Source organism: Delphinus delphis, chromosome 17, assembly GCF_949987515.2.
Source record: "Delphinus delphis chromosome 17, mDelDel1.2, whole genome shotgun sequence".
Taxonomy (NCBI): domain Eukaryota; kingdom Metazoa; phylum Chordata; class Mammalia; order Artiodactyla; family Delphinidae; genus Delphinus; species Delphinus delphis.
The window spans coordinates 70618064-70624670 of NC_082699.1; the positions used below are offsets into that span (position 1 = coordinate 70618064).

The 6607-nt window shown below is 51.4% G+C and overlaps 1 long non-coding RNA gene across 1 annotated transcript; it reads left to right on the plus strand.

Moving 5' to 3' along the window:
* Nucleotides 1-259: 259 nt before the first annotated feature.
* On the plus strand, nt 260-4984 carry LOC132440383 (uncharacterized). The gene is made up of 3 exons (XR_009522558.1): nt 260-344; nt 3780-3949; nt 4697-4984. It is a non-coding gene; the product is annotated as an uncharacterized lncRNA (long non-coding RNA).
* The last annotated feature ends 1623 nt before the right edge of the window (nt 4985-6607 follow it).

Sequence of the window (6607 nt, forward strand, 5' to 3'; positions counted from 1 at the left end):
TTGCTCAACAGTGACACTTGGATGGACAGCAGACTCTCAGAAGTAAACACTGGCCATGGTCCTAGCTTTCTCCATCACAGTCCTGACTCTGCTCCAAACTCTGGACTTTTTAAATAGGTGCTGTAAGAACTGGTTCATGCTATGGAATAACCTGTGTTGTTAATTGATGGTTAAAACAATAGCACATGCACACATACACACACACGCACACGCACACACACACATACACACACAGAGTCCACAGAACTATGAATAACCAGTCTATTTGTCTCCTTCAAAGGACCTTGAAGCCTTCTGGTTATGGTGACCTGAAGAAGTGGGCAAATCCTCTTGGCCAAAAGCAGGTGTGAAACTGGACAGATTGATCAGATAAGCCATTTCAGGTCCCAGCTGCATGATCCATGTTTCAAATTCCCCTTTCTTCTTCCTCCTTGCCTCCCCCCTTCTCTCTCCCTCTAACCGAACCCCTTCCTTTGACAAGTGTTTATTGAGAGCCAGGCCAACCTGGGTGGGAAAACCATTAAAACATGATCACACAAGTAAATGTATCATGAACAACTGTGATAACAGCTACGAAGGAAAACTACTTCTGATACCCTTGAGGACCCCAGTCAGTCTCCTACTTCACAAAGAACCTGTGTTCAAGTGACATCATGACTTCTCAGGGATGACTTGCTGGGAAGCCGAAGTTCTCGGGGGGCGTCTGTCAGTGAACTTTGGAGGACGCGTGTCGTGGGTAAGAGGAAACTTTGGAGATAGACTGTTGCGCCTATTAGCTTTGTGACCTTGGCTAAGCTCCTCCTCATCTGGGATAAGCCTAAACTGGGATAATATCATCCACCTAATAGAATTGTGGAGAGGAGAAAAGGAGGTAATTCAGGGAAGTGCTCAGACAAGCGCCTAGAGTGTAGTCAGCACCCAGTAAATGCTGGGTGGACTGGGAGTGTCTTAGAGCGCATGACCAAGGAGCGGCGTGGCAGTGGGGTGGCAGGCAGGGGACAACTTAGACAACAGCAGTGGCAGTGACTTCCTCAGCAGTGGCCCTGTGATAAGACTCTGCCTACAGACAGTGAACCAGGTGGAATATTCAGAGGCAGGGAGCGTGATGGGCCCAGAGCCAAGGGAGGAAAAGCCATCGAGATGCTGCCGGCCATGCCGGGCTGGGCTACGTGCATGAAGAGCGTCGACAGGGCTTTGCACGTGGTAGGAGGTGAGGACAGAGTTAGCCTGCAGAAAGCCAGCAGTGAGGTGGTGAGACCATGGGGGGTGAACACCTCCTGCCAGAGGAAAATCTGGTCAAAGAATGGTGGTCAGTAGCTTAAGGGGACAGTGGCAATCGGGATGGAGACAGGAGGACACATTTTAGATGGAGATAGTAGGTAATAGGAGGGTCTGTGGAGTTTGGAGACCAGGAGGTCGCCGTCAGCATGGTTTTGCTGGTGATACTCTATCAGGGTTGCTGCCTGGGGTATGTGTCGGTGGAACGGTTAGGAGTCATTACACTGACCATGGAGACGAATTGAAGTTCAAGGACGGGAGGAGGCAGCAAGACCGGGAGAACCTGGAGGGGCCAAAGTGGCCAGCAGACTTAAAGAGCAGGAGAGAGAAAGCTTTAGAGAGCTGCGGGCGGAGGGTGCTGAGGCTTTCTCAGCACAGGAGGGGGCCCTGGAGGGAGTGAAGATTCAACCAGCTGTGTGGCCAGCACGACGCCCACCATGCTAGGTGTTCAATAAGGTTGACAGTGCAATGAACCCTCAGACGGGCTAGGGAACGTGCATCTTGTTATTCCCATTTTGCAGATGATCAGAGACACTTAGTGTTTTACGTAAGGTCACACAGCCAGACAGTGGGAGGGCCAAGACTCAAACTTGGGGCTCCAGGGTCCTGGCCTGGGACTCTCTCCTTTCAGCACAATGCTGCCCTCTTAGGATTTGTTGTCTGGCCCCCTGACTCAGGGCCAACCTCCTGTCCCCCTGACAGACTATGGGAAGGCAGGAGGGTGCTGTGCAAAGGAATTTTCAGTTCAGATCCTACTTTTCCACTTGTAAGTTGTGTGGTCTGGGCAAACGTTTTACCTCTTTGAACCTCGTTGTCTCCTCTGTCCAATGGGGGTGATTCAGCCTTTACCCAGCTGTATCTGGGCCAATCAGCTAGAATGTAAGCTCCGTGAGGGCCGGGCCTTTTGTCTGCTTTTTTCACTACTGGATGTCCAGCACTGGCGCCTAGAACAGGGCCTTGAAGAATGCAGTGCCCCATACTTAAGGCTGTTATTCCCAAATATGACCACAAGATGGCAGCAAAGGAGAGCGGGTCCCAAGACAAGGCTGTCACAGTTCTCAGGACTCCTACACACTTCCAGACACCAGGTCTCCCTGCATTAGGACATGGAGGGCTCTCATTGCTTCCTGAGCTTCCCTGACTGTGGGCCGTGCAGATCCCAATTACTTAGCGCCTTTGAAGTGGCCCGCTGCTGCTCAGGTGTGAAGGGAAGCACATTCCATGGGATGCTTTCCGACTGTGGTCTAGCAGAGCTGTGTAAACCACAAAGAAGGGCACTGGATTGGATCTTGAGTCTTAAATGGTGCCCCCTGGGGCATTGGGGTGGGGGATGAGGAATCAGAGTGGGGTGTGGCTTAGATGCCTGGATTGGGAATGTCTAAAGGTATCATCACCTAAACAACAGTTGATGAGGAATCTTTACACCGTCATCTCATTTTGAGACTGGTGTTATGGTTATGGCTGGCGCCTTCAGGTTATATCTCAAATATTTCCTTCTCAGAGTTGTTTCCCCTCATTGAAAGTAGCCCCCACTTTGTATCACACTTTTTCAAAGCACTTACCGCCATCAGAAGTAATTTTGTCTGTATTTTGTAAGTTGCTTTTGTGTGCCTGTGGTTCTCCACTCACCAGGATGTTTAGGACAGTGTCAGAGGGGATTCTAGAAGTGGAGCTATGCCTGGCATACAGGCGAGTGCTCAGACAAGAACTGATGAACGTGGAACAAATTGCACCCCCTGTGTAGCTGCCCCTCTCATGACATCCTGAACTTTTCCTATGATGCATGGATCACACAGTTTTTGGGGGATTTGTCTCTCCTTCTGCTCCCCAGGGGTTGCAAGCTCAAGGAGGGAAGGACCACATCCCACGTTCAGTGCCCTGTCCCTGGTGTCTTGCACAGTCCCTGGCACCTGAGGTGACCAGAAAACATTTAGTGGTGGCTTTCTACCCAGGATCACATTGAATTGACACGCCAGCCTCGTGAGGGACAGATACCTACGCCCTTTCTACGTGTCGGGGAGACCGAGGCTCAGAGAGATGAAATAACTGTCCCACCAGGCATTGCAGCTTAGAAGAGGTGGAGGCAGCCTTTGAACTTGGAACTCTGCTACCTCTGAATGCAGACATGACCTGAGAAGGAGAATTTTGACTTCTGCTGCTCGTTCTCTCTCTCTTCTTAGTTCCTTTTACTGAGTCTCTTAACCTCATCTCAATCCTCTTATCTGCAATCGGCTTCCAGAGAGGATTCAGATCACCTTGTCTCGCAGGCAGTTGCATCAAGATCCCCGCAGTCCCTGTAACTGGTGGTTATACGGGTACTTGAAATAGCCTCCCTCTGCTGCCTGCTCTCTCTCTGCTTGTTCTGGGCTCTGCAGAAGTGCTCAGCAGTGCCGGTGCCCAGTTTCTGCAGGGCTGGATTCTGCCGTACATGCTGTAAAAAGGCGAGGGCGCTGCCCCAGGCTTTCCTGTGCCCTGCTAATCACCCGCCTCCTCTCCTCCAGGAGCTTAGCCTTGGGTGGCAAATCCCGGCCTCCCTTCCTGCACTGGATTTGAGGCTAATGGCATTTCCTCTGCCGGCTTTGGAGGTATGCCCGGCGGCCCCCATGCTGCTCTCTGCAGCCTGCCTGCCCTGCCCTCACTGCAACAGACGGAGAAAATAAATGAAAATGAGGTGAGTGGGGAGGAAACCTAGTGAGCGGGAGAGGGACTGGAATCCAAGACGGAGGCTTGAGCTAAATGGAGCTGTGGGATCTTTAAGCCACAAAGAAGACCAACAGCAAAGCAAAGGGTAACAGACCAGGGGCCATCTTTGAAATCCAAGATTTTATCTAAAGGCAGTGGCGGCTGTGGGTTCTGAAGGAGTGAAACGGAGCAGGACCCTGTGGGGCTCCTGGGAAATAGGCTTCACTCAGCCTCCATGACCTTCCCTGAGTTCCAACTAGCAGGTTCAAACCTTGTAATCAGGGAAGGGAGGGAATGCAGAGACAAGGGAGGAACAGTCAAGAAACAATAGTGCAGCCTTGGGGCTGGGTCCTGGTTCCCCCTCAAGCATACACACAACAACACCTTTGAGCTGTTTTGCAGATACTGAAACCTTCACCAGGTGGGAGAAGTTAACTGTGTGCTGCCCACAAGCACCAGACCCCAGACCGGGAGGAACCGGAAGGCTGATGATGCCGACTCCCACTACCTCCCAACCAACCAATCAGAAGAGTGTCCACGAGCTGATCACGCCCTCTTTGAGCCGTTGCTATAACACTCCTCACTGCCCCCTCCAGGTCCCGACACACAGTTTTGAGGGCAGGAGCCCACTGTGGCCCCTTTGCCTGGCAGAGCTGTTAGGGGAAGAACACTGACTGAAACCGCCCGCCCTGGCCAGGCACCACAGTAACCACTTGCATGACTTATCTTACAACAGGAGGTCCTGGTAAGGAACATGGAACTAACAAGCCACCACCAACCGGAAGAATTCGGGAAAGGTCAAAAGGAGACACCAGTCCGCATGGCCTACCAACCTCCCAGCATCCTCCTCGCTGGAATCCATCTGGGCTGAGCAATGCACGCGCCACCAGAAAGGACCCTCAATCAGAATGGTTGGCCAGAGACAACCCGTAAACTCACCCGATCACCATAAAACCCGAGACTGTGAGCCACGTGGCAGAGCCGTCCTCCTGGCATCCCTCACCCTCCTGCTCTACCCCCAGGCGCCCCTTCCCAATAAAGTCTCTTGCTTTGTCAGCCCGTGTGTCTCCTCGGACAATTCATTTCCGAGTGTTAGACAGGAACCCACTCTCGGGCCGTGGAAGGGGTTTCCCCTTCCTGCAACAAAGCAACAAAGCTATTCTTTTCTACTTCACCCAGAACTGTCTCCAAGATTTAATTCAGGGTCGGGGTACAGAGGCTGGATTCGGCTTCCAGAGGACACTCACGGAGGACTCTGAGCCCGGGGTGGGGATGGTATCTACATTCTTTTCACAGCCCTCCCACCCTCTTGCCCAGGATGCCCTCTTGGAAGACTTTTTGGGTCCATTTTGTTACCTGTACCAATGGAAGACTGTGGTGGATGGCGTGGAACACACTTCCAGAGGAGGCGGGGCTGGATAAAGAGGTGGGTAAAGAGGGGTCAGGGGCCAAGTGTGGAAGGGCTTTCTGGGGAGTTTGGGCCTCTGAGCAGGCAGACCTGGACCCTGCTCGTGTACATCTTCCTTCCTGTGTTCGCTTAGGGGTTCATTCATTCAACAAATGATTTTGAAGACCTACTATGGCTAGTCATGACATCAGCCACAGCGTTAGAAGCCAGAATGAGACATGGTCCTGATGCAGAGAGTTCACATCTGACACGGAAGCCTGAGATGCCATCAATTGATTATTTGGGCTCTGCATGTCTTTCCTTCACTGAATCTGTTCCTCTAGGAGGCCTGGATGCTACTGGCCTTGAAGTTGGCCAATAACAATATTTTAGGAGGTTAGATTCTCTGGAAGAGATACAGATCCCTTCTATTTAAACAACAGGGGCTCAGAGCATTGCGTTTTAAACTATTAACAGGAACTGTGATCTCATACTGTAATTAGCATATGAGGAAGTCATAGATAATTAGTAGTTTATTATAAAGTGTGGTAAAGTGTGAGTGCACACTCCTGGGGGGGGGGCGGGAGAGGCAGGGCACCAAGACACAGTGTGCGACAGCACTGGCATGCTGGTTGTTGATCGTCAACTTGGCATCACTGTCATCCTCTCCTAATTTAGGTCCCCTCTGAATCACAGAGAAGCCAAGAACTGCGTCCTAGAATCCCCTTCCCCATGTAGTTCTGGGCTATCGTTTTCCAAGGTGCAATGGGTTGGAGGGGTTTTACATCTACTCAAGGAAAAATATAGGACTCGAGGTGGCTGTAACATGTGCACAAGTTTTGTTTGGACAACATGTTGCTAGATTTGCAATGCAGTGCACCTGGCTCCAAAGGCCACTCACTTAACCACTGGATGACATAGTGTTGGATTCTGGGCAAGTGGGCTGAAGGTCAGAGAGCTATTATGGATGGAGAAACCAGCCTATTCACTGCAGGATCTCAATCAAGGATAACTGTGTAGTTCCTGTGTGTATGTCTATGTGTGGACTTGTGGTGATAAGAGCCAGAGATAAGGAGGAAGAAGGAGAAGGGGGCAGGGTGGTTGGAGAACCAGCTAGATGTGCCTGGGCCAAGCTGGGAATTAAGGAGTTGCTCTCACCCTGGCTGGGGCCACAGGAAGGTAGAGGAAGAGAAGATGAGCTTCTTTACAGAGAACAGTGGACTTTTAGCTCATGGGACAGCCAGGTGGGGCTGACTTGGA